This window comes from Manis javanica, chromosome 4, assembly GCF_040802235.1.
Source record: "Manis javanica isolate MJ-LG chromosome 4, MJ_LKY, whole genome shotgun sequence".
NCBI classification, from domain to species: Eukaryota; Metazoa; Chordata; class Mammalia; order Pholidota; family Manidae; genus Manis; species Manis javanica.
Genome location: NC_133159.1, coordinates 68,547,696 through 68,573,562, shown reverse-complemented (window position 1 = coordinate 68,573,562; position 25,867 = coordinate 68,547,696). Strand labels below are relative to the sequence as shown.

Sequence of the window (25,867 nt, the reverse complement as noted above, 5' to 3'; positions counted from 1 at the left end):
TAGATAAGCTTTTTCTTCTCTAAACAAATTCTGAAAAAACATTACTAGGCCAAAATGTAAAAATAAAAATACTCATTTTTTAGTTGAATTTAATACAATACCCTATCCTTAAATTTCCTGGCACAATTAGGTATATGCAGGTAGTGTGAAACATTTTGCTCACCAAAAGATCCAAATGCTCCTAAAGGCTTTCACCGATTACCAACACCTGATCGCAAAACTCTCAAGTATTTGAGCATCCGAACTATAATTTCTTAGAAATTTAGTTGACATGAGGTTCATAAATAGAAATGTTTTTAATCAACCACTGTCTCTCTTGCCTGCATTCATTTATTTTCCAAGTTAGTCAGCAGTTTTCAAATCCATTTAATGTTAGGTCCTTTCTGGTAGTTCCTTGTTTTAAGTGTCACTGCACTAACTGGTCCATTGTTGGAAGTAAACGTCATTAATCCAAAGTGATCCTTTTGTTTTTAGAAAAGAACATACGAAACTCATCTAATTTGATATGTTAATTAAATGTAGAGGAACGTGATTTACTACTTACTATTTAGTGATTGTTTTATGATATTTACATAATCTGGAAAATCATCTAAAAAATTCAGGTCACTCTTAACAATAATTAGATATTTAAACAAGACACACTTCTGCAGTGATCATCCCAGAGCTTTAGCCAATCTTTTAAAAAAGTCTGCATCTCAAAATGACTCTGATTCATTATCTTTCAAGTTATTTTTACTAATTAAGTAAAGGAAAAAGGCACATTTGTTATCTGAGAATACAGGAAACAACAAATACCTGGCATTTAGTACATTATATTTCATTATAATTTGGCTGATCTCAAAATGCTTCGCTTTCCTTAAAACAGCTTTTCTCAAATAAAAAAAAATACATTAATAAGATAATATTTTTCTAAAGATATATTATCAATTTATACTGCCTTGATTATTTTATCTCATATACAAGCTCCCTCTACAGGTAATAACAAGGGTTAGCAAAAATATTTGAAACGTAAGTATTTGCCTGTATACAGGCAGACCACGGTGGTATAAAACACTATCATCTAACACTGTTCCCTCCTCTTTACCAATTATCTAATTAAAATAACTGCTTTTGAAAATTTGTGGTTAAACATGATTATTCTTGACTTTCAACTTGGTTAAGAATACAGCTTTAAGTAGGCAGGATACACCAACTTTTCACAGTCACTCATGAGCCACTCTCACAAAGTGTATTTCAAGGAAAAGAAAACACTACCTTGCTTACACAGTGCCAGTATGAAATGAGACCACTTAAAACAAAGCTGTTCAACTTGTTTGTATGACGCATCTTCTGATCACAAAGTGCACAAAGATGGCATTGTAGGATTAATAGTGAAAAGTTAAAAGATCAATTTTAAATGAATACAGTAATGACATTTTCTTCTTATTTAGGATAATTCTAAAACTTAAAACTGGGCAGTATTTACTTTTGAAATATAAATCTACTTTCATTAATTCAATACAAAAAAGAAGAAAAACTTGTTTGGTTTGCAAAATGCTCTTTGCCACTCCATACTTTTTTCAGAATCTGTTTTAGATTTCTGGTTATACTCTCCTCTGCCATATTCCTTTTCCCATGTATACAGAGATAAGGTGCAGCTTTGCCAAGAGAGCCACAAAAAAAGAAAAAAGGAAAAATTACTACTGGGCAATGTTTGATGTCTTCCTCCTCTACAATTTCCCCCTTCCAACATGCACACACCACTTTTATAAAATGTAAGAAATAACTGGAAATTTGAGGCAAATTCAGTTTGACTTACTTATAAACGAACTGACAGCTTTAAGCTGAGATCTTTATTGAACAAATGAAAATTATAAAAGATACGCTAACTTTCATGCTAAAACATACAGAAATATTATACAGAAATGAGTATTATTTCTTTGTTCCACTTAAAGAAAGTAAGGTTAAGGGGAAAAACAAGTTTTTTGCTTAAGAAAAAGAAATAAATTTTTAAATAATTAAAAGCCAGTGATAATACGAAAAGTAGCTTCCATCAAGGCTATGGACATCATAGCATTTGCAGCAGAAAAAACAGGGTCTGGGGAAGAAAGTCCCTACTGTTTATCTACAGAGTTATCCACAGGAAACACCTATATCCAAATACTATTATCCTTCTCATGACATTCACAGAAGTTTGGAAAAAAACAAAAATTGTCACGTTCTTAGTAAAAGTGAAAACGTCTAGGACACCATAATTCTAATGTAATTTTTATGTGCTGATGCATCAGAAGCAAAATGAAGTGTTTTAGAATTATGCTCATCTCTTAAAATGTAAAACAAGATATACAAAATGTACTGATGCTTCACTTACTACATTAAGCCTTTGTCAAAATCTATGAAAATACGTACACTGAGATACATCACCAAAATTACTGTTTCCCAAACTACCTTGACATTAACCACAGGTTAACCAGAAATGTGAATAATAAAAACATACCATAAGCATCTTGAGATTAAGAACTTAAAGATAAGTGAAGAAAATGTTATATGAGAATGTGTTCATAATATCTAATCAATAACCACAGTAATAAACAGTACAAAATGACAGGCTTTTAATGCAAAGGAGTAAAATTTCCACATGGAAGTTAACAGTAGAGTAATAAAAATATAATTCCAAATAGAAATAATTTGCTTCAAAATTAAAGACATCGGGAAAGTCATTTTCCACGATTTTTTAATGTACTTTAGTTGAGAACTGATTAAGTATAAAATGAATGTATCAACTGAAGACCTTATCTAAAATCTTGCAATGATTCATTTATTATATGGAGAACTGGTGTCACAGTATTTATTTTAAGAATAAATGATTAAAATTAGAGTTTATAAACAAAAAAGAAGAATACTCCTGTTCTCTCTATAGTCAGATACTGTTTACTATCCTCTACAAGAGAAAGCATTAGTCAAAAAAAGGTCATTTAGCCAGCCCCAAAGAGAGAAGAAGCATTTTTGACAGTACTTGGGTTAGATTATCCTGTTACCTAAATCCAGAGTAATTAATCTGTTTAAGGCATGGACTAATATTAAAATACCTACAAAATGATGCAAAGTGTGGATAGTACAACATTTTATGGTCCAAAGGCAGGAAATACCTTTGAGAACAAAATAGAAATTAAATAAATTACATTATTTTCAAAACTAGTTTAAAGACAGGTATTTTAATCATACATACTTTACATTTTAAACCAATTTTTAGACAGTTAACTGTCAAGAAATATTGCTATATACAAGGGAACCGAATATAAATTGCATGCTATGTATGTACATGTTTACATATATTTGACCAAAAAATGAGTTGATAGTATTATCTAATAACTAAAGAACAAAACTAAACCCTTTTCTTTTTATTAGGAACCTCATAGGTTCATTCTTCATTATTCTTACAACGGCTAAAAATTTTACTTTTCATCCAGAAAAAGATAAGGGGTTTTACCTGGTTTCATTTTATCAAAACAATATGTTTGAATCCATTTAAATCAAAAGTTAACCATCTTTTCAACTTCTATCTCTCCTGGCCAAGAACAAACAAGTTATTAATTTTATCTGTTTCTTTTTTCTACTATGAGATTAAAAAAAAACATTTTTGAAGTTACATAACCCATCAAAACAGAATTAAGATTGGTCATTATTTCAGGTATTAATTTCTGCTTGAACTGCCTACTTTTAATCTTATATTTCTATTTTTATTAAAGTATTGAATCTATCCTTTAAAAAAGTCTCCCAAAGATTTTTTGGCTTTAAATCAGATGCTTTTAAAGCAATTAATTTCAATACTGAAATTCAGAGATTAAGGTTTAATTCCTGTGTGTTCATTTTAATGTTCATAATGTACTCCTCACAGATTGGAAAAATCAATGACAAGACCAACAGGGGCCCGTTTTGCTCAGCATACTTTTTCTTGTCAGGTAGTGATTAATGCTGTGCTCTGTAGAGGGAGACATTACATCCGGGCTAAAACAGACCTAAATTTTACCCTCAGGCAGAAATCTGATTTAAACATCTCTATTTAAAGTGACATTTGTCCTCCCTTTTCAACTGGTTTCCCCAGAAATTCCAGGAAGTTGACTTCATGACCTAAAAACAGCCGGGTGGCTGTGAGCGGTAGTTGTGTTTGTTCTTGCACTTTGGTAAATCTGGTGCCAGAGTGAATCAAGGTGGTAATAAAACAGGTGGCGAGCTATCTGCTGCCGTGAATCCCATGCCACTTTACTGCAACGAGAACTTAAGATCCAAGAGTTACATATAATTCTAGAGTCAGTAGTAAAAATTTCTAAAATGTGTTTATGTTGCTGATAATAACCTAGCTATCCCTACTAATGGACTAGGTAGGTTTCTTTTGATTCGTAAAATCACATCTGATATTTCACGTATACTGATCTGAAATACCGATCACAAATTCTAAAATTCAGAAAAACAACTACTAGAAAACAAACCTCTAAACAAATGAGAAAATGCAAGTGGAAATAGTTTCTTCTACATCATGTAATAGCTTCCATAAAAATATAACAAAGAAAAAAAGATGTTCACATAACAAGTCACCAATCAAACAAGATATATACATACTAAAATAGGCACCAATATCCTTACACTGTGAAACATGGTATCTTTTCATATTATTAAGCAGTTTAGACACTGCTAGCAAGTTCCTACTAACCAAGGTAATCTAATTTCTGTTGCTTTTCAATGTAAATTGATTTTTTTTTCTTTTAGCCGTCCTGGTAATTGAACAAATTTATACAATTGTGATGGAATTTTACTTACCCACCACACAATGCATAAAGTCCTCCACAAAGACAAACTGTATTACTTCATAAAACTGCATTTTTGTTGTAATTAAACAAATTGTATTTAAACTTGCTCTGTGCTTCCAAAGCAATCAATAACATTTTCCTGTAAGCTGCACTTTACTTGCAGGTGTTAGGCACTTGTCTCCTTCATTTGATCTCCCTTTTTTAAAAATAATTTTTATTTGCAAATATGGGAGTTTTTTACTAAGAAATAGCTTTGTAAAAATTGTTGGATAAGAATCTGTTGGATAGTATCTGCAAATTATTGCCTACTATTCCATCAAATAAATGACCTAAAAATATATTTTAAGTACTTTCGGTTAATTAGGACCTTTCCTTGTGACACAATTGATCTATTTAAAAAATACATACATACTTCAAAATACTATTTAGATTTTTTCCTAGCTTATAATACACACTTAACAATACACTTAACAAAACCTATATACTAAACCCAAAATACCACACTGAAGTCTTGAATAAAATACAGGAATTAAAGAGCCTAGTTATTAACTACTCCTTTAAAAGTTATCAGGCTAGGTCAAGAAAAATGTCATTACTTTAGGATTGTAATTTCCTAATTCCAATAATTAGCTATCTCTATGTTAAACAATCCATTTCCTTAACCTTTTTCTTAAAGCATTAAAAAAAAAATCTATTTGACCACTCTTGAGTAGCAGATTTCAGAGACCAGTCTCAATTTTTCTGATAACATCAAGTCTAATTACAGTAATCTAGGTGATTAAATACTTTTCAACCTTTCAACCTTCAATCAAGAACTATTTGAAGAGATGAATATTTGGGTGGGGCTATAGACTAATTAGTGTTATATAAGAGAAGTCAACTAAGCTATGATTTTAATCTACCTTTAAAACAGAAATGTTTTTAATCTTTCTTGAAAATAGTTACAAAACAGTTATCTATTTAGGGAATGTGAACTAATATTTAAACAAATTACCTTAGGAACTGATACAATCAAAACAAACAGGCTTTCAAGTCCCTTTCAGGACAAACAGCTAAAGTTGCTATTTTTAGCACTTGATTAAAATAATCAATTCCTGAATTTTTTTAGACAGGCATTGTTTTTACAAATAATCTGATGAATCTTTTCCATAATTATGCATTTTATTTCTAAAATGTACTAGCTTGAAAGTAAGTCCACTTGAATTGTACATGAGCCTTTTCTGCAGAAAAGCAGATGTCAAAGGTGTAGCTCTCCTTCAAGACTCGGAATCAGATACAGTGAGAACATCAACAGGCAAAAGTGTACAGTATTTAGGGAAACTTTTCATAAAAAAAGCAACACTATATGACATTAAAGTTTTCAAATTTCCAAAACTGTATTTTATTCCTAATCTAGGAATAGTTAATCTGTGCTTCTAAATATTAGCAACTGGGAAAGTAGTATGGATTATTAAAATGAAAAACAGATTTCTCTCAGGTAGGAACAAGGGTTTATCCCATACCTTAGAATAAATTGTAATGCTCACTTCATCTCAAATTGCACCAGTCAATAAACTAAGAGTTATTTGAATACTTATTCAGAAAAGTTAGGTCAAATAAATATTTTGATATAAAACAGAGCAATTACACTTTACTACTGTTGTGTACTGATTTCTCTAGTTACCTCCTGACCTTCCCACCATCTCAGTCTTAGCCCCAATATTCCTATATTACTTAAGACATTAAAAATGTTATTTTAAATTTTTAATGAAACACAGAAAGCTTAAATAATAATGAAATGAAGATCTAACCATAAGTGTCCTTGATTTTTAAAGCTGGGCTCTTACTAATTTTAAGAAAGGAAACGCCCAAAAGCTTGGTGCTATCGTTTCTGCTGATTGTGAAAACTGCAGCAATAAAAACTCCAATTGCTCATCTTAAATTAAGACCTATGATACTCCATGTGAGATCTGTATATTTATATTAGCTTTTATAACATTTGGAAGTTTTGTTGTCTGCTTTGATGTTAGTCCAATAATAAAGCAGAGTCAAAAGCCTGAAAAAATTATATTTATTGGAAATTCTCAAGTTAAAACCTGAAGTAACTGGTTTGTTCTACCCCACATGATACAATATTCTGATTTCCCCAACTACCTGCTCCCAGAGCTATCTTCATTTCTAAATTTGTTTTCTGTTGCCAACACATACTAACCCACAATGATTGAATATGACAGCTGAAGTGCTTCTACATAACACATTAATTTTTCCCTAAGTATTACAATTTTGTCACTGAAATGTTCATCTTCTCACTGCATTTCACCTTCATAGATTTGCTGAATTTGGGATCACCAACACATAAAATGAAGAGCAATGTTTTCAAGACAATTTTAGATTATTACTAACAGCTCTAAGAATGTGTTTTCTTTATAGCGGTCTTCATTCAAAGCAGACTAGTAAACAGCAACTTAAGGGCAGTAATGGCAATTATGTCAATGTGAGCATTTTTACCTCTAAAGCACCTCTTCTACAACTGAAGGGATCAAATAAACTATCATCAAATTATTTCAGAGTAATATGTACAATTTGAATGCCATTTAAAAAAATTCAATCTGAAAGAAATTATCATCCTATTAAACTGAAAACTAAAAATGTTAGGCAATTTTAATGATTTTCCCCTCCAAAGTTGTTTATTAGAGTTAATTTTCACTATTAGAATAAAAATGAGTCGTCTGAGCATTAAAAAAAGCCTTCCTCCAAAGAAGTAGTTATCAATTCACGTTCAAAATCAACCAGCCATCTAAAAACTACAAAAAAAATGAGCTTACAACCCTCCAAAACCTTCCCTTAGATTCAGCTCCTTCTTAAAACTAGGTTTTAGGAAATTTTAAACTAGGTAAATAAAACCAATACTTCCCCAGAAGTTTAAGATAAAAGTTCTTCTCCCTTGACCCTTCTGTCTGCCATAAAATGACCCATATGACCCAATACTTGTTCTTGTTTCTTCATTCATGAATATTGAGTTAAAAGAAATTCAAAGAACATATCTCTCTGGAACGTTAAGAACACATTGTGAAAAACGCTATACATAGTAAAAATAAACCAACTGTGAGCTGAATTTTTTAATTCACAGTTTGATAAAATACAACTTGTGGCAAAATGATATTCAAATCTCTCCTAAATACAATTGACAAAAAAATCACTTACAAACCTTTTTCAAACTAATACTGGCAACAGAAGTTTGCATTAACAAAGCTGATGTTGAGTTTTTAATATTCAAAACCCTGAACTGATCTTTCCTATTAACTTAGCAAGTGTATTAAAATTAAGGTTTCCTAGGTGTGTTATCACAAGGTTTCTATTGTTTTACAAACTAATTAAAAGCCTTTCCCATTGTACTAATTATGAAAAAGTGTAGGCCCTATAAAAGTATTAAGTTAGAAGGAAAAGCTTTCTTTCTTCCACTGAAGGGACCCCAAAAAACAGGCAACAGTGACTATCATAAAATAAAGGTCACCCTTTTTCCAGGAACAAACCATTTATCAATAGAAAAATAATAGTCTTGCCATTTGCAAGGGCTCCACGGCAATAGACAATGTTTTTCGCTCACGTAATTACAAAACAGTAAAAGTTCAGAAACACAGCCTGAATCCACCTCCCTACTTTTACCCTTTACAATTCTCATTGCCCTTTGGGCCTCCGCTTGGAAGCAAATAGAAGACAGGCTGAAGTTTTCTCAATTGAGCTGATGCTAAGAAACCTTTGATATGCTAATAGCCCCTTCAAACGGTAAGAATTCACACTTGCATTAATTCAAACAATTTGTGCAGAATGATGTGAAATGGCACGTCTTTTAGAGGCAAGTAACAAAAGGAGAGAACCGGAATATCTGAAAAAACTAAACAACAGAACATTTGTTCTGCAGTATTCTATCATTGCACACATTTATTGGAGGGTGGAGGGAGGAACAACAAAAAGTTCCATAACACACCTGAAGGGAAGTAGATCTCTTACAAACGGTTTCAAGTGTTAGAAAGATACTAAATTTAAAGTTACAAAGTTACCTTTTGCCTAGGTCAAGTGCCCCACCACAACTTGGAATGTTTCAAAAAAACTATCCTATTTTTCTGCATACTGCCTCCTTAGTGCCTATCTGTAAAGATTTGACCAAGACCAAACCTGATTTTAGTAAAAGACATCCCAACAGGCAATTATTTACCAAACTGATGTGACTTTTCTTCATTGTGCAACTGGAGTTGAGCAAAGAGCGAAATCGGTGGGGCCCATTCCAGACACAAACACTGACGGAGAAATGAATGGACCAACCACGTCCGTTAAATCTACGCCACTGGAAAGGGGAAGAGCGAAGTACACGGTGAAGACTGAGGAGGAAATTTAAGAATTGGGGGCGGGGGTGGGGAGGAGGAGTGCCTTAGAACCTGGCCTTTGTAAGGGGAACCATATGGCTGGTGACTGCGGCTCAGACGCTCCCAAGGCTGCTGGGAGAAGCTGCTAAGCAGCCTGACACCTTTCAAGAAACAGGAGGAAAACATTTCGTCGGTCTGAATCGAGACGACAGTATCAGCAAGAACAGAACGAGGGGACCAGGGGAAAGGGAAAGGATGAGGAGGATAGAGTTTATAGAAAATGGGGAAAGACGACCGACACCGCAGGATTTGTCCCTCCAACTATGCTTTTTAAAAGACTAAGTTAACAGAGGATAACAAATATATGTAAGACACACGTTCCTTGGCCTCCGCTTGGCGACACTTTGGCACAAAGTAAAGCTTCCAGCGATTTCCCCTAACCCGAGCCCCGTAGTTGGGCGAAACGAACAAACTTTACTGATAGCAAGCGAAAGGGGACTCTCAAGCGTGGTCCCCACTGCCGGGGGGCGTTCGTCGCTTCGCTCGCCCTTGCCTGCACAGATGGTCGGGTCGCCCCAGTCAAACAAGCAGCCCACGTTCGGTCAGCCCCAGGGTCTTCCCTTTCCGTGCGCCACCCCCACCCCACCTTTTCCTCCTAGCTGCTCCCCACCTGGCACTCCAGGCTTCCCCAGGCTCGCAGCCCCACAGCCACGCAGGAGCCCACACCCCGTTAACTTCTCCCGCAGGCCCAGCGCAGCCCGCTGCTGCCCTCTCACTGCGGGCCCGGGAGCCTCTCTGCCCTCCCCAGGGCCCGGCCTCGCCACCCTCCCGCCCCGCCGGGCCGCCGCTAATCGTTGCCAGCCCCGGCCGGCCCGGCCCCATCTGGCTGCGCTTTGCTGTCATCCTCGCCTCTCCGCACCACCGAACCACCAACCAGAAGAAACGACAACCCGCAACAACTCATCCAAGCCCTCCCCCACCGCCCACTTCCCCCTGAACTCGCTCCCAGCGCTCGGCCTCCCGGGACCGGTCCGAAGGCGGGCGGGGCGGTAGGGGACAGGGCCCCGCACCCCTAGCCGAGCAGCCCCGCCGAGGGCGCGCCTCACATTCCCCTCCCCACACTGGCTGTGAGAGCGCCAACGGCACCTTCGGACCCAGCTTTCAGAAAATCAAAAATGCATAACCCAGCCCTACTCCCCCATCCTGCCCGACCCCACCCCACACGGTGCCCCCTGCAACTAGGCTGATGCCTCCATAGACTGATGCCTCGAGAGCCCAGAGCGTTACAACTGCTCCGGAGAAAAGCAGCAGGCTGAACAGGGCTGGGAGTTTCTGCGTATCGATTTCGGAGGGAAGGTGGGGGACGGAGGGAGCAGCCGGAGCGAGCGCGGGTCTCCCCCTTGGCCCGGCCGAACATAAACAAACGTGCGAGCCCCAACTAACTCGCGGCGCCCTCCACCTCAGCATCCACCTCCGGGCGGGAGGCGCAAAGCAAACAGGTCCCCGAAGCCCGGCACAGAGGCACATTGTTCGCTCCCGCGGCTCTTACCTCGGTCTGAGAGCGCGCCCCGGGGGCGGGCCGTCTGGCGCCGGGGCCGCGCTGGGTGAGGCGCAGAGGGCAGCGGCGGCCCCGGGCGGTGAGGGCCGAGGCCGGCCGCGAGCGGGTGGCCGGCCGCCGAGTCCGCGCTGGAGGCAGCGCCGCGGCTCGCCGGCCGGACTCGGCACCCCGGCTCGGCGCGTCCTCCTGCTTGGCCGCCGCCGCCGCCGCCTCCTCCTCCTCCTCCTCCAGCCAAGCAGCCAGCGCCGGGCGGCTCCTGGGGTTAGGTCAACATTTTCCCGCAGTTTCCCACACGCCGCTCCGCGAGAGGGGGGCTTTTACACACACGCACACTTCCCCAGACCGCACGCTCCCTCAGAAAAATTTTTAAAAAATCGGAATCAGAGCGAAAAAGGGTGGCGGACGCAAAAGCCCGACAGAGGTACACAGACTTGGGAGTCCCCTCGGAGCTGGGGCCGCGGGAGGGGCGGGCAGACGCCGGCGGCGCGAAGCCAACTCAGTTTATCAGGCGAAGCCCCTCAGTCCGCCCTCCGCGCCGGCCGGACTGGCATCCCTGGTGCCGACCCTGCGGCCTGGAGCTGGAGGCAGCGGCGGCCCCTCTTCACATTTCGGGTCTCCGGGCCGAGGCTGAGCGGTGGCCGCTTGCCCCACGCAAGGCTGAAGGCGAGGGCTCGGGCTCAGGCTCGGGGAGGCAGGGAGGTGCTGAGAAGAGCCACGGCACGCACAGCAACGGAAGGGAGATGCCCCCAACAATCCCAAGGAATTCTCCGGTAAGCTCCCGATTTCGCTCCAGCACCTCTGCGTGTGTGTGTGTGTGAGCGGCGAGAGAGTGAGAGGGAGAGAGAGGGAGAGAGGGAGACGAGGGAGACGAGGGAGTAGGAAGTCCTGACACAGACTCTCGGCGAGGTCTGAACTGGAGTCACCTCCAGCCTCCTCCTCCTCCTCCCCAAATCCCCACCTACCCCCCAGCCCCCAGTTGGCCTAATCATATAAACATATCAGCGAGTAGAGCGGCAAAGGACAAATCTCCCCCTCCTGATTTTTCCAGCAAGGGGCTCAGGCAAACTCAAAAGATTACAGGCAGCTAAGTACAAAACGTGGAGCAGATAATCTATAACTCATTGCCGCCCAATGGCCATGTTCCACTCCATTTGAGCAGCTGCGGCGGCGGTGCGCCCGAGCGGGCCGGGGGAGGGGAGAGAAAGGGGACACTTACAGGCTCGAGCTGTTCGGGTGGCGGCCCGGCAGCCGCCCGAGGACAGGCCGACCCCGGCTCCGCCGGCGGGGCGGCCTCTGGGCTGTCCGGGCGGCGGTGGCGGCGGCGGCCAGGGACGCGCGCTCACGGCCGCGGAACGCGCTCCGGAGGCGGCCTGCGGTGGCTAGCGCCCCTCCTCTCCCTCCCGGCCGGCTCACCCCCGCCCCCCACCCTGCCCCGGAGCTCCGCAGCCAGCCTCCTCCACCAACCAACACACCCATCCAACCCCTACCCCCACCCCCGCCAAACTCCACTCACTGCGCGCAGGGTCCTCCGCGCGCTCCGCCTGCGCGCGCTCTCCATCCTGTTCACACACACGCACTTTAAAAACATTTATTTTATTTCTGGGACGGGGCGAAGGGTGTTGGGGAGAGTGCGGCGCTCCAGTCTCCCAGACGGGTCGCAGGAGGCTGGCCGGCAGCTCGAGGGCCCCCCTCCCCTCCCCTCTTCCCTCCAGGCCCAGGAGCTTTCTCCTTGCCTGCGCTTCGGAGAGGTGCCCGGGATGCGTCTTTTACCCACCCCGTCTCCAGGTTTTCTCTTTTCTCCACGCAGCGAGCTGGAGGCCCCGAAACTTTTAGTTTGCGCAGCCCTCCTTTTGTGTGACTGCTCCGAGGAGAAAGAACGTCTGTTCGCCGCGGCCGCCTCCGTCCGGCTGCGGCGCGCGGGGGAATCTCCAGGGTTAATGCGTCTTTGATACCTGAGATTTCCGGCGCGCTCGTTAATGAAAGTTACATTTTTTTTAAAATTGCGATTACTTTTTCTTTGTAGTTACAGAGAGCTAGCCAAACTTTGACTTTATTGACTATATTTCACAAGAACGTTTTGTTTGTTTTTGATTAAACCCACCAGGATAAGCAAAGGAAGGAAAGGAGACTACAAGGCTCTTTACTCGCAAGTGTATTATTCATCGTGCTGTTAGGTCTGTTTCCCTCATTTCCTTACATTGAAAATGCTTTTGCTCCTGTCCTCTGGCCACGCTTCCTTGCACCTCTCTGTTGGTAGTGTCAGCCAACAGCCAGACAGCGCCAATGTTGGACCGCGCTGAAGAGAACAGACCACGAAGGGGCAAATCACGCTGGAAAAATGTTTAAAAGCCAGTTAAGTGTCTGTCCCTCTGCATACGAGGAAAATCAAACCTAGATTTTTTTTAATTAAAAAAAATTTCTGAGCCGACAATGACTGTTTTCAGATGTATTTCTAAATCATTGCTTCTACTAATGATTGCAGCTATCAATTAGGGAAGCATGTTAACTTTGGTTTTCAAGAAAAACTGATTCTCGAAGATTTAAAACCTCTAAGAAATAGGATGAGACTTGAGCTTTGCTTTCAGAAACAATACGTACTTTTTGTTGCTGCAGGTATGTTGCAGTCATCATACTTCAGAAATCATTTCTAACAACAATGCTATTAAAATGTCAACAGCAGATTGTTCAAAAGACCTGAGGACTCCAAATACCTATCAGTATTTTGTCACAAAGCCAGATATTTGTGGTACTGAAGTAAATCCAGCCATTGGTCAAGTTTGTTCGTAAAATACCCTAAGTTAAAAGTACATATTTTTATGCAAATAACTGAAACATGCCCTTTAGGTTGATTCATTGTAATTCTCAAATTAAAACAAGAATCCTTAATGATCAAATCTATTGATGTTTTAGTATTCTCACCATTCCAAAAGATAAGAGGAGCCACTTAGAGCATGTGTACTTTAAACTATAAACACTTCCATTTGGACTTTGTTAGATAACGTAATTCCAATATTATCTATGCAAGATATAAACTAGTATGAAAAAAACACACTTATGCAGACTTGCGGGAAACCGTATTTTGTACTAAGTTTTTACATGTCAAAATTTATACATAGAACAGTACTACCTTGGAAAATTTAATCTGGCTACTTAAAATAGTTAAAAAGAAGGCAGTCTTACAGAATTCTTAGGAGAGGTCATATATCACAGTCTCCTTTGCAATTTAAAATCATTCAAAATTGTAAACTAAGATGCATTAAACTAATAATAATTTGAATTTACTGAAATTTTGTAGCTCTTTCTTTTGTTCATCTTTGAAGGTTTTTCACTCACTGGGGCATGATTCACAAGAAGCCCCAGTGAGTGCCTATATCAGTCTAATCCTATTTTCTTTTGGAAAGCAAAACTTGGGCTGAAGTTTGTGAGCTTAGTAAGTAATCAATAGACAATTTTTGCCTGCATTAAGCTGGCCATATGTTGGCGCATTTACTTATTTATTTAACTCTCTCAGAATCTCTGGAAGAGCCCACTGTCTACATTTCCTAAATCTGACATTCTTTGATGCTCAGGGCCTGAATGACTCACTGTGTTCCGAAAGAGACTACATCACAAAAAAATGGAGGCTGCATGGGAGGGGGTAGACTTGTCAGAAGTGGGTTAAAACTAAAGGAGTAGAAAATGCCTCATTCAAGTTTTTAATTTTAGTGTAATAGGATACATATTTTATAGAGTTCAAAGGGTTCAACACTTTTTTCCTAAGATACTAAACTTGTTATGTTTTTAAAGTTACACCTAAATGTATTCCTTCACTAGGCTAATGTTTTAAATATTAAAGAATTAATTCTTTCTGTTGGACTTCCCACACAGTAATGCTTCAACCTTCTTTGTCCACAAAGAATTGAAAAAGAGTTTTTAATTGCATTGCTACATTCAAGATTAAGCTGTTAAAGGAATATGTAAATGACACACATCCAGAAAACATAATCTGACTGACACTTCATGACAATTCAAACTGTAATTTATAACAATACAGGTGTTAGTATAGAAAAAGATGAAATGAGAAACTTAATAATGTCTGCAGATGTTAGCAAGTTAAAGGGAGTTGGAGTATGTTATGCATTCCCTACAATCCAATCAATTTAACTACTCAATTTTATTATTATTTAAGTAATGGCAAAATCATTGACTTATTCGTAATACTTGCTAATTGTTTTCTAAAATAAATTCTACAAAGGACAGAGGAAACACCCATTTCCATTTGTTTTATGTTAAATCAACATCTAACCACTCTTGGTGATTTCAATCAAAGAAAACAGAAGGAACTCATTAGCTTATGTGGTTAGAGAGATTGATGGGCTTCAAACATTTTAACCATACATGTTTTTAATTTAAGCAACATTAAGAAACTGAAGATTATTTTATTCAATGTGTTCACATTATTCTGATACAGAAACTATGCTAATTTTTAAAGCTGTTTACATTATCTATATCCAAGCACCCTTGTTTTAAGGGAATTGATGAAGTACTTGTCAAAATACAAGTATGAGTAACAGTGGTTTTGGTACCAAATTAAAGAATATAAGTAAGAATATGGGCATGGTTGCAAAATATTGTGATTAGTATAAGCCAGTAGAATACAGTGAGAAATTTCTTCACTGATCCACCCTAGCGAACTTGGATAAGAAAAGCCAGTTCCACAAGGGACTACATGGTGGTCAGCTGGAATGGGTTAGGAGAAGACTGGGGACTTGCTAATGGGCCAAAAATTATGTGATGTTTTTTGCTTCACATCTGTAGAGAACTGTCAATGAGGGTAGGTTTTATTCAACATGGGACCATATTCTTGCCTATGATGAGACCTCTGTGAGAGTTCTAAAATAAGCAAACATGTGAGACCGGTCTAGTTTCTAATACAGAAAGAGAAATAAAATTAGCTAGATTTCATCCTAAGTTTAATCAGTTCTCTTTTCTTCATCATTACTGCTCAGTGATGCTTAATGTTGAAACTAGTTTTCCCTACTCTAGAAAAGAAATACTTTAAAGCTCTAGAGCAGATCAAAGCAATATGTGAATACCAAACTTAACTAGAACTGGTTGCAAGTTTGCTAGCGTTCTTTCTCGTTTTAGTTTTGCCGTGAATATAGACTGAAAAGAAATCAAAACTCGTTTTCCATGAGAGCAGAAACATACGAAGCATTTGGCAAAGCCAGTAAGTTTTAAGCTATTTTCCCTGCCCTCCCCAGGTTGAGTATATCTTTGTCCAAGAAGGCCAAACCCTATCCAAAATGTTACAGTTTCTGAAAGCAATGCCACTTTAAATTATAGTAGAAATATGATGATGACTTACTGTGTCTAATGATGCTATTCAGAAGTACATAATCACATACATTATCAAATACCTATCATTTTATAATTAATACTTTTTAAAAACATGCACCAATACAAGAGCACCATGATAGCATGGCTCTTTCTGTACACTTAGTGTTTACATATGTATGCCTATATATAAAAGATTGTAAGATTTTTATGATTACCATCATGATACTGAAAAATAAGCAAATTAAAAAATAACCCTCATAATCATTGTTCCACTGAGTCTTGCACAACTCAAAGTCTTTCTTTCCCATAGGTTGTTCCCCTAACTCTTTGTTAATCTCTATACCTTGAGGATTTTCTGTAATTGGGTCTTACAGATCTTCTATGAGTTTCTGTAAAACCATGAAGTATAATTCTAAGAACACTTATTTTATGCAAATCTGTCTATAACTACTTATAATAATTTTTTTGTTCATCATAAATACTCATACCCAAATACTAAAGTATGTAACTTAAAAATAGGCCTCCCCATTCCTTTTTAATATATGCAAGTCTCTATAAACAATACAGATAGAATTTATTTTTTTAATCATTGAAGTTAAACCAAGAGTGACCTAAAAATCACAACTCTTTGTTTTCAATATAAAACATTCTAGTATGCAGTTCTTGGTAAAGCAACATGCATAGCTTGGGTGAGAACACAAACAAGGTAGTGGTTACTAGTAGAGGCAAATCTCCTCTATTGAATCTAAACCCTCAAAGATAACCAAACAGGAATTTCTCAGAAGTCCAAATTGAATTTTTAGTGCATCTGAGAATATGACTTCAATTATTTTTATATTATAGTTCATTGTAGTAAGACAAACTTTGCAAAAGGCTTTTAAGAGTCAAGAAACAAACTACAAATGCCCTTTTTTCATTTTGGACAGTGAGTCAAGGATATATTACATAACACTTCTAATATCTTCATAGTCTAATATTATGAAGATATTAGAATATTAGAATACATTAATGTTTTCTTAACTATAAGTATAAAATACTGATTGTAATATATGATCTTAGTATTTTTTAAACACAAAAAACTTTCAATTTTGAAAATATTTTATAGGTTAAAATTTTGTAACATGACATATTTGACCTTGACATGGTTCTTCCTTCTGTTTATATAAATCAGCTGTTAACTAACATTTTTCATTATTTTGTTCTCCAATATGATAGTTATTTTTAACTCTACTTATCTGCCTTATTTTTAAAAGGCCTGTATTTGTTGTGTATATTTTATTAGAAATAAATTTGAGCACGTGGAAACTAGAACAGCAATTTGCAAAGATACTTCTTTTAAACCTAGGTCTCATTATAGTTTGTTGATAAGATAATAGAATATTGCCATCTTTATTTTCAAGAATAATTTAAATCTTTATAATCAAGTTTTCAACTTACTGCAATACATTGCATTCTTAAGGTCACTATGAAATCAATCAGTTAGGATGTAGACCAAACAATGATGTAAGAGGCATATGTTTTTTGATAAGTAAAGGTGCATTAGAAATGAATCCATTTTCTTTAAAATTAGCATCCAAATTTAGAATCATATTAAAATGTCATTTATATCACAAAAGAATACTGAATTGATTTGGTAATGTAATGTTCTGTTGAGCAATATTCAATAAAAAATTTTGCTTTAGGTTAAAAAATAAAAATACAAATAACTTCTCTGGCTATTCTACATCAAAAAGAAGTTCCAGAACCATCACCTGTATAATATATGCTTTGAATGGTTTTGTTTCAGTGATGGAGATGTGTTTCACTAAACCATCCATATTCTTATCTCATTGTATGGTTACCAAAATCACATATCTACAATATAACTAAAGAGGATTACAAGTCCACTAAAAGAGTGCCCCCCATTCATTATAGGAATGTAATTTATGACACCAATTTAATTAGAACTATGTCCTTAGTACCTGAATTAATGACCCAAATTCAAACCACATACATTTCATTGTTCAGACAATGTAGAATAGGCTGCAAGAAAAACTAATTTCCTGTTTATTATCTAATGATAATTGAAACACAATAATTCATTCTAATACTGAATTATTGCTATATATGAAGTGAGGTGTCTCAAGGAAAGAGGTCATGGAAATAACATGAAAAAATATTTATAGTTTATTAAAATAAAATTAGAGAAAAGTTGAGTAAGAATGCTAGCTATAAAATCTGAATGTTTCAGAAATCCAATATTGTGATCTAGTTCACAATACTGGATCCCCAGAAGACAATCATTTATCATTTAAAAATAAACTTTTGGCTAATCAAATAAAGAATCTGAAAAATATTTAAAAGAATGAATCTTGACATTCCATATAATTACTCAATACTTTCTAGTGCCCTGTTGCAAAATGATTTTTACATATGCTATGTATAAATCAAAATATTTTATACAGGTTTAGATGTGAGATGATAATGCTGTCCTATTTATTTAGATTGAATATTTATATGAGGAAATCATATAATGTCAAAAATAGATACTAGATTGAATATTTAGAAAACTATCTGAGGTAAATTTATAGCTTATCAGTATTTGGAGGTATACTATTACACCTTATAACTAAGGGAAGTCAATCTTTGCCTCAATTTTCCAGTTAATGAAAGAAGTGTTTAAATACTCTGTAGTTAGATTATTAACTTCTACAAAACTGAAACAGATGTGTGTCTTAGTATGCCATTAAATTTATGATTTACATAGAACCCTTATATAGAGCTGAACAGAGGCCAGTGATTCTAATTTGCTCTAGATTTATAATAACCTGATCTGGGTTTTGTAAGTATTGAAACACTTTAAACAAAATTAGAAAGCAGTTGTGCTTTCTGTGATTAAAGATGCAGTTCCCTTTGGAGTAATGAGAAAAGTTAGAACAAGTTTCTTTCTTTGTGGATGTTTCTATTATAAACACTAGTGCTATACATTATATATTTTTGTTACTATGATTTCCTTGTTTTTAATTATAAAATAAACCAGTTGAATTTCAGTGGAGTCTCAAATTGAAACTATGCCAAAATTGAGCTGACGAATGTGTACTGAGCTTCATAATAATACTTAAAATTTTTCCCAGGGTCTTAAGGTCTTGCTATAGAAATACTAGTTCACTGTCATTTTCTGGAGCACATCTTTCTGATTAAAACCTATGCAGCAAAAAGACTTGAGTGCTAAATAGCTAAATACATTTCAAACCCTAGAAAATGACATATATAAAATTGTTCAAGACTAATGATTACAGGAGTCATATGAATTACAAAAAGGAAGAAAGTTATTTTACCTCACTACACAAATTATAACATTTACACACTATTATTTAAACCTTCTTCTACTTTGCTTGGTGAATTATAATCTACCATCTACTAAATATTGTATCTATAAAAATACCTTACTTTAAAAATTATGAATACTGTTTCCTTAAAAATCAGAAATGTTGATATAAATATCACTGTAAGCATTTGTAGGTATAGTTATACATACAGAAAATAAGTACATACAAAAGTATTAATTCATTAAAAGTTTATCTCTCATAAAACCTTTATTAGCCCTTGAGTCTTTGCCACTTCATATAAAATGATTTATCTTTTGAATAACAAGGTTCCATTAATCTGTTTGACAAAGGAATTTTTAAATCATTTAAATAATTTATTTGAATGAATTATTTAAATTCTGTATAATATATATATATGCACGTATATGGAGATATATATATATATATAAATGCATATCTGTGTCTATTTATTTATGTTCTGGCACAACATCACAGAGGAAATACAAAACAGAATTCAGACTACGTTGTCCTTGACATCACCAGTGTGACCTGGTGTTGCTACTAATGTGTTCTTTGATCACCCGCTGTTTGCATAGGACCTCTGTTAAAGGGCCATTGGTGCTACATTTGGCGTAATGGGGTGATTTAGTGTCAAAGATATGTGCACATTATTTTCTATATTCATTTTTAATTTTGCGTTTTTACTGAAATTGTAGGCTCACATATTTTTCAAAATGTAAAGGTAATAAAGGCTATTATTCAACACTCATAGAAAACCTGCTTTCCTCAATTCAGTGCTCTAGGTGCTCCTGGAAAGTGGTAAACATACTCCCTCCCCAGATAAATAAGTCATCTGTGGAAACGAAGGATAAATATGCACAGAAAATATTTAAGAATATACACAAAAATGCATAAGCAAATACTCAAAACTAATTAGCACATAAAGATTTATATAATATGCTTAATATGCATGGCATTCAGGAATTTTAACTATGTACTCTTTCTTCACAGACTATTACTTCACACAATTTTTTCTCAGGTAGCTCCTTTTTTTTCCCCCTGAAGATGCATTTTCACTCATAAAAATAATGGAAATGATTGAATAATTGTCCAGGTTTGGTGAAGTTATATAATAAATTTATGGAAGGTTCTCATCAACTTTATTTTTAAACATGCAGGAAAATAAGCTTTCATTTGAGTATCTCCTATATGTACACAACAAAACACGATACAGATATAGAGATAGTTGTTTTTATCTTCTAGACACCTCTTGGGAACTACACCCATTTTTTCCCTTGTATTACTGTACCCATCTCCTTTATATTAAATTTTGCTATATTCATTCAAGTTTTATTTTAATTTTGTGGTTCATTCTTTCAACAAATTCCTTTTAGCCTTAATTTACCAGGGAGGTACTAATTTTACACTCATCAATATGTCAATATATGTTTGTGACATTTAGTAAAATTTGAAGCTTCTATCTTCTCTAGTCCTTTTCCCACTTACCAACCATCCATAAATCCAGTTATAACACCATTTTATACCTATTACCCACAATACACCAACCATAGTAAGGAGGTATGAGAAGCCTTTAGCAGTCTAATACAACATTTAAGGTCCTAATATACCAAACAAGCATGGAATCTTAGGGAGACAGTAGTCTTTAAAAAGTTCATTAGATACCTAAAATTCCTATCTGGGACTTCCTCTGTGGAAGCACCTCCCGCCCTGCCCATGTTCTTTTGTCTAGAAAATGGAAATGGCTCTCAAATACATCCAAGTTATATGACACAGAAAATAATATCATACTGACTAGAATGGTACACACCAATCAGACAAAGTGAGTTAGAACCCTATTATCATGAACACTATTATAATATTTAGTTTAATAGTAGGGCTACTTGTTATACAAATATTGTAGCATTTCTTGGCTAATATAGATACTATAAGTCAAATAACCTAGAGATCTTATACAAATATACTTACCACAAGTGTAAATATAAACACACACACATAAACTTACTTTTTAGCAAATTTGTTTAGTCACAAATCAGTGATTACAATGAAAAATTGTTTTCCAAAAAGTTAATTTAATAACATTGTGCATGTGCATACTTTTAAGAGAAACACAGACAAATTGTTCAAGGAGTTTGTAGCACTATTATTTATCTTTGTGTGTATGTATGTGTGTATGAGTTGGGGAGGTGGAAAATAGTTCAAAGAAGGTAGGAAATTAATGTGTTTGCAATTTTGGATTCAGAGAAGTTGAAAAGTTGATTTTCTGTCCCATTTTACCTAGAAAAGCCCTTCTTCCTTCTACTTTTCCCATCCCAGTGACTTGTATAAGATAAAAATGTGTGCAGGGAACCTCAGAAATTAGAACCAATGAGACTTACATGAACCTTTTCAAGGGCTATATTTTGTACCATGGTACTTTGATTTAAATCAAACATGTTTAAGAAAAACATCCAACATTTTTTACATGTAAAAATATCACACTTCCATCTTAGCTCATTTATGAATGGAACTCTATTTCCAAGAGCTAAAAAGCATTTTAAGCCAATTTTATTTCCTGCCAAATTACCACAAATGTTTAAAATATTATATTAAAGAGTAAATTAATTAATCAAAATTTCCAAGGAAGATATTCTGATTTTCTGTCAACACTTTAAATGCTGTTTCATTTTGTTTACATTCCTGTTTTTAAAACAGGAATAGTACTATGCTAAGAAAATCTTAATGAATATTATTTTAGCTTCCTTTGATAACATGGGATTTTTCAGTGTTGAAGTACCATCAAAATGCACATTGATTCTCTGAGCACTTATTACACATCAGTGTATTTATTGATTTAGTCCTCCACTACACAGTAAGCTCCTTAAAATCTCACTATACTTTATATGCCTGGCTCTTAGCACAGCATACAACAGAAACCATAAACTGCTGTCCTGTATAAAATCCAGACAAAAAAAAGTATTTTCTGGGATTCACAGTATTTTGCTTTGTTTTTAATATTTTACTTACCAACTTTCAAAAATTAGATTTCATTCAAAATATGGATTTCCGTGTTTTGCAAAAAAATGGAAAGATCCAGCAACATTTGGCATATATTACCTCATAACAACATTCACAGACTGGAGAGGTCTTCCCTTTTGAAGAAAACATGCACTCTCTGACTCACCTCATTCACCACTCCCTAGTACCTTCTCAACAAAGTATCTCAAGCCACGAATCACCCAATTTGTGATAATGTTTTGTGTTCTGCTTTAATGGTAGCACTAAAGGAAAATTAAATGTATCTTCATCCATATCTCTGAAATGGAAAGGAAGATCAAGAGACTATGTATTTAACCTAGCTGCCCTTCACTCACTAACTTTTTCTCCCAGGCCTCTATAAACATTTTAATTTTTGAGCTCTGGTGGTCAATAGTTTGTAAGTGAATAAATATGTGAATTGTACTATCAGTATACATAAGATATGAAGAAATATATTGAATGGTATTAATAGTGCTTTACTGTTTTCAAATTCACATATACTACCTCATTTGTCACTTGTTACATAGCTCAATATTGAAGTTGTGCCTGTTCTTCTTACTGTGATCACCTTAATCCTTATCCTTACTGCTTTCCTTAATGCTCTACTTATATTCACAGCCAACAATTTCTTTTTCTCCTCACTTGACAACACTTTCCACTCCTCTCTCACTGATATTTACTCTTGCATTTTCTTTTCTTTTTGTGACCTGTTCAGTTTCCTTACGTGGTAAAATACCTTTCCAGTTAACAAATGGTTATTTTGATTATTTTTGTATTACTGTATATCCCATAAGTATAGTTCACTAGGGGAGGATAAATGAAAATAATCAGTCCTTTTCAGCAAAACAAACAAATGTAAGTAGATACCCTTTTAAGGATTAATATGCATAGTTTAAAAGTCTTTGTTAAACAAATAAGTAAGACACTAATATAATAGAAACAGATAAATATAAAATGTTTTAAGGCAAACAAGTTAAGCCTTTATGAAAGCATTGCTAGAAGTAATTGATGGTCTCTAACATGTTTAAAAAATAGTCTTTCTTAAGACTACTACTTTCCAAAATAGAATATTTACTTAGAATTGAGATCTTATATTGAAACTGACTTTTTTTAACTATTCCAAATTTATGTTATGTTTCTCATTTGTGAGTTTTACTAGTATTATCATTATTTCTAATTTTATTTTATACTGATATTTTCATATACAGATTTTTTATTATGATTATAGGTCAAAAATTTTCCTATGGACTATAACTCTATTTTTATATAAGCATGTCAATTGGAAAAATCTGATCATAATGAATTACTCCACAAAATGAGACTCACTGATATTAAACATGCTAGCTTTAAAAGAAAAACCCTATAAATTATAGTTTGCATAATATCCTTTGCACCAGTTAAAAACCCTGAGTAATATCTAGTTTCTGTAAAGACCCTTTGTGCTCACTGTAGTAGTCTTACTGAAATTCTGCTCTCCTCTATTTAACAGTTTCATAAAACTTTAAAATAACTGTTCTCTTCCTAATTTTGTTTCAGAGCACATATACACCTCCTTACCATTTCCTTAAAGAATTATCTAAGCAGTTTCACAATTAAAATTTTACTAGAAAAATTATCAATTGTTGAGAGAGACACCACTTAAAAGCAAAATATTTTTTTGTGCAATTTAGAAACTGATATTGGTAATATGATTGGATACCCTTTGTATTAGAAGTTTCTGTTTGTTGTTTGTGTTTTTTTACTAAGCAAGGCTCTTCTAAATGGCAAAAATAAAGTTGAGCTTCTCATAATCATAGTATCTAGTTTTCAGATTTTTGTCTTTTCTCCCTTTTCACTTTTCCTGCTGAATTGTAATAAAAGATATATTTGGTTCACAAAATTGGATAATTAATTTGGCCCATTAACTTAGTCTGTGTCCATATTAAAAAGTATAAAATATTTTACTAAAAAGCTGACAACTCTTCAAATGCCGCTACGTAAATGCCTAAAATTTTACTAGCTAATGTGGAATAATATCGAACACTGTTACATATTGGGTTATATTACAGCAAAGAATTTTAGAAGTGTATTTTGAACTATATACCTTTATATTGACTATAAAAATTTGTCACATGTATGCCAGTGTTGTAATTATGTTATAGCTTATAATTTTCATTCTTTTAGATTCAAAGGTGCTTAATTTTTCTTTAAATCCAAACACTAGAAGAATATCTGGTTTAATTTATGATACTCTGAAATAGCTAAACACAGTTGAAGACAGTTGTCTATTAGGCACCTGATTTTTTATTTATTAATTTATAACCTTTTGTATTCCAAAGAATTTAAGGAGATTTACAAACAAATAAAACTAAAATAACAAGAGTAACTAAGACTGGTGATGCAAAGAGAAAATAAAGATTGGAAAGTTAAAAAAAAATTGGAAAAGTCAATATGGGCAATGTATGCCTACATGCATGCTAACCTCAGAGTTGCTTTAGTCTCTCTGAGAGCCACATAAAAAGACAGGCTGTTTCCTAATGCCCAAGATTCCTAATGTCCAGGAAACGCACCACCTAATGATGGAACCTGGGAGAATGATGATGAATGACCTGATTACCCTTCTATCCCTTCTCTACTACTGGTCCATCCTTCCACCCTGTCTTCTCCACTACTGAAGTTGATATAGTCCAATTTGCCTTTGTTACAAAGTTATCCTTTCTTCTTTCCTCTGTTGTTCTGACAAAAGCAAAACCTCCTCAAAGGCTAGTTCAATTTTTTTCTAAACTAAGTTACTTAGGGAATCCTATACATACTATCGATGGCTCATTCTGGCAGATTCTTAATAGGAAGTAAGGCATCAAAATCTCTGGAAGGACTTGGAAAAGTGGGGATAAAGACCCAGGTGGTTTTGGTAGCATGTCCCCCATTTCCACTGCCAACCCCTGGGAAACATTGCCTTAAAGCAACTGATAGAATCGAACTAAGTGTAATGGATTAACCCTTCTAAACAGGGAAATGATAACTTCAGAGGAGAGAGACAATGGCTCTACTGGGTATAATTAAGATATACTACTACTTAGTAGCTGGGGTCCAGTTCAGGGAATGGTTTACAATTAAATTTTAAAGAATATCCATTTTACTGTAGAGAATGAATTTTGGTTTTAGAAATAGAAATATATTGTACTAATAAAATGATATGCTTAATTTCTCTAGTTATTTGAAGATATGTCTTCTTGGATTTACCATTTTTGTTTTTACTGGATTTTGTTCAAGGTGGGGGCAGGGTAGGGAATGAACATTAATCAAGCACCATCTATGTGTCAGATATCATGAGAACATTTTAATGTTACTTTATTTTAGGGCTGGCATTCAGCTGGTAAGCACTGGGAGGCTTGCTGGTAGTTTATGACCAGCATCTGTTCTGGTCTGTTGGTGCCCAAGCCCAGCCATTTACACATTGCTAAATATTTCCGTGTTACTCCTGCTTTATTTAATCTTCAAAATAAACCTCCAGGGAAACAGAACACTGGTAGCTGA

The 25,867-nt window shown here is 36.1% G+C and overlaps 1 protein-coding gene and 1 long non-coding RNA gene across 16 annotated transcripts in view; one reads left to right on the top strand and one right to left on the bottom strand.

The window, feature by feature from the left end:
* The window catches only part of ADGRL2 (adhesion G protein-coupled receptor L2), a 261,756-nt gene that overhangs the window by 165,951 nt on the left and 69,938 nt on the right, over positions 1–25,867 (bottom strand). Inside the window, exons 3-4 of one of the 15 annotated variants that reach the window (XM_073234180.1) lie at positions 12,886–13,018; positions 12,463–12,640 (exon numbers count right to left, since the gene is read on the bottom strand). The exons of 11 other annotated variants lie outside the window; for them this stretch is intronic. The gene's annotated coding sequence lies outside the window, so the exon portion shown is untranslated. Of the gene's footprint in view, positions 1–10,679; positions 11,570–11,904; positions 12,057–12,462; positions 12,641–12,885; positions 13,019–25,867 lie in introns of those variants that run through there. 3 more of the 15 variants (XM_073234181.1, XM_037012458.2, XM_073234183.1) reach the window with 3 other exon arrangements.
* The window catches only part of LOC108393041 (uncharacterized), a 165,292-nt gene continuing 150,747 nt past the window's right edge, over positions 11,323–25,867 (top strand). Inside the window, exon 1 of the long non-coding RNA XR_001852178.3 lies at positions 11,323–11,458. This is a non-coding gene — a long non-coding RNA (uncharacterized lncRNA). The remainder of the gene's footprint in view (positions 11,459–25,867) is intronic.